The sequence below is a fragment of the Ipomoea triloba genome, chromosome 10 (assembly GCF_003576645.1).
Source record: "Ipomoea triloba cultivar NCNSP0323 chromosome 10, ASM357664v1".
Classification (NCBI taxonomy): domain Eukaryota; kingdom Viridiplantae; phylum Streptophyta; class Magnoliopsida; order Solanales; family Convolvulaceae; genus Ipomoea; species Ipomoea triloba.
This window is the reverse complement of record NC_044925.1, coordinates 966,157-968,738: the sequence shown is the minus strand read 5'-3', so window position 1 is coordinate 968,738 and position 2,582 is coordinate 966,157.

Sequence of the window (2,582 nt, the reverse complement as noted above, 5' to 3'; positions counted from 1 at the left end):
AAAATAAAAAAAAAAAAAAAAAAAAAAAAAAAACAAACAAACAAACAAACAAATTGCTCAGAATTACTTCCCCTTCTATTTATACATATTTTAAACCTACAGCCCTACAAGAAATAAGAATCTTTATAAATAATAAGACATAATCCTAGACAACCTCATATTTGAGTCCTTGATACATTATAAATATTAAATAATAAGTCATAATCCTACTTATATTATAAATACTGATTCGAATCCTTACCGAACTCTTCGGTAGGTAGTTCCACAAAATATCTATATTTAAAACTTTGATAAATATTTATTCAATTTTACTATTTAAGAAAAATTTTAATCTATCATATATAGCAGATTTTTTTAAGATTGGTATGAAATTTCAAAATTTAAAATTTTATATAAATTAGAAAGGTATTAAACATAAAGTAACAAAAAATAAAAATTTAAAGGAATACCCAAAAACAATTTGAATTTGAAACAATAATTTGTGTGTTTTCAAAATCCCTCTAAAATTATTAATATAAATTAAAGCTAAAGAAGTTTCAGTTGGCATCAACCTCTTGCTGCCTTGCTGGTATTTAGCAGCCTTTCCGACATGTTGTTACCAACATTAGATCCATCAAAAATTAACATAAAACTACCGATCCTCTCAAAAAAAAAAACATAAAACTACCGATCTTGTTCGCTTTGATGGTTGTATGGGCAATTATCATCTACCCTTTATTCGTTGCTTTTTATGCTTTTTATGAGTGGTTGTTTCGCCGGATAGTTAATCCGGCAATCGGAGGTTTGAGTAAAAAGACTATAAAATCATTGCCGGAGCTTAGTTTCGCAGGTGAACAAAACAAGAAATTCTCATTATGCGCTATTTGTCTGACGGAATATGTGGTCGGAGACAAAATTCGGGTGCTACCACCAAGCAACCATGGCTTTCATGTGGGGTGTGTTGATAAGTGGCTACTTTCTCACTCCTCTTGTCCAATTTGCCGGCAAGTCATTGTTCCAACCAGGAGTCAAGGCTACAAAGATTTGTCTATATAGTAACCCGCATGAACAGCTCAATTGAAAAAAAAAAGACTAAGATTGATGGGAGCAATTAGGTCTAACCCTTGTGTTTCTCAGATACTCTATCGGGGTTGGGGATTCAACCTTTGGGAATACTTACATTTGATTATATCTTGTTTTCTTTTGTTAGTATTTTAAAATAGTTATGAACAATACCTTTAGGAATATTACATTTGATTATATGTTTTTTTTTTAAACGATTATATCTTGTTTTCTTTTGTTAATATTTTAAAATAGTTATGAACAATATTCCATTGTTGATATATAAGTGTTTACTACATTCTTTATATTTAGGTATTTCTATTACTCTATTGAAGTCAAATTGTATAAGAGTGATTTATTTAAAAAGCTTTTAATATAAATTACTTTATTTATAAGTTTTAAATATAAATAGATGAAGTTAATACTTAGTTTGGTCCATTGACTATTAGGATTTTGTCACTTTGATCCTCGATTAATAAAGTTGTTCAATTTAGTCCTAACTATGTAATTTTTACCTTAAATGCTTTATCGACTATTAGGATTTCACCACTAATTTGGTCATTTACTACCAAATTGCTCAATTTAGTCTTTAACTATGCAATTTTTACCTAAAACAGTCCCTCCTATTAGAATTTCACCACTTTAGTCATCGACTACCCAAGTTGCTCAATTTAGTTCCCAACTATGCAAATATTGACCTAAAATAATGTAAGTTTATTATGGATTTGAAGACCTTTTTGGAGAGTCGATAACCAAAGTGGTGAAATCCGAATAGTTGAGAACCAAAGTGGTGAAATCCTAATAGTCGAAAGACTATTTTAGGTTAAAATTGCATACTTATAGACTAAATTGAGCAACTTTGGTAGTAGAAAACTAAAGTGATGAAATTCTAATAGTCGATAGACCATTTTAGGTGAAAATTGTATAGTTGGGACGAAATTAAGTAAGTTTAGAAGTCAAAGATCAAAGTAGTGAAATCCTAGTAGTCAAGGCACCAAATTTGGTATTAACTCTAAATTAATAGACGGTATGGAAAAATGAATTTGTTTCACTCGAAATGATTTATTTATTCTTTTTGAAAGGGTAAATAAATTATTAAATTAAAGAGAGAATCCATATCCAAGCAATGCTCAACCTACTGATGGAGATCAAACCTGTGACGTCTCACTTGGGACCTCTATAGTTATGCCGTTTGACCACAAGGTTTTTGGCATAGTTGAACTTCTTATACAATATGATATATTTATCCATAAAACATTTTGATTGATAATATATTAGGCCTGGGCACATGAACATGCCCAAGAGAGTAACTGGATTAAGAAAGTCCAAGAAGGACTTAGTATTTGTAATATCAGTAGGATTAGAGCTTAATATTTATAATGTAACAAGGACTCCCAAAATGAGGGCAAACTATAATTCTTATTCCTTGTAGAGTTCTAAGCAAAAAATATGTATAAATAGACACTCCACACATGGAGAAAGGACAAGCAATTCTGAGCAATATAATACCTATATTCTCTCCATATTTTCCGATTCTTTGT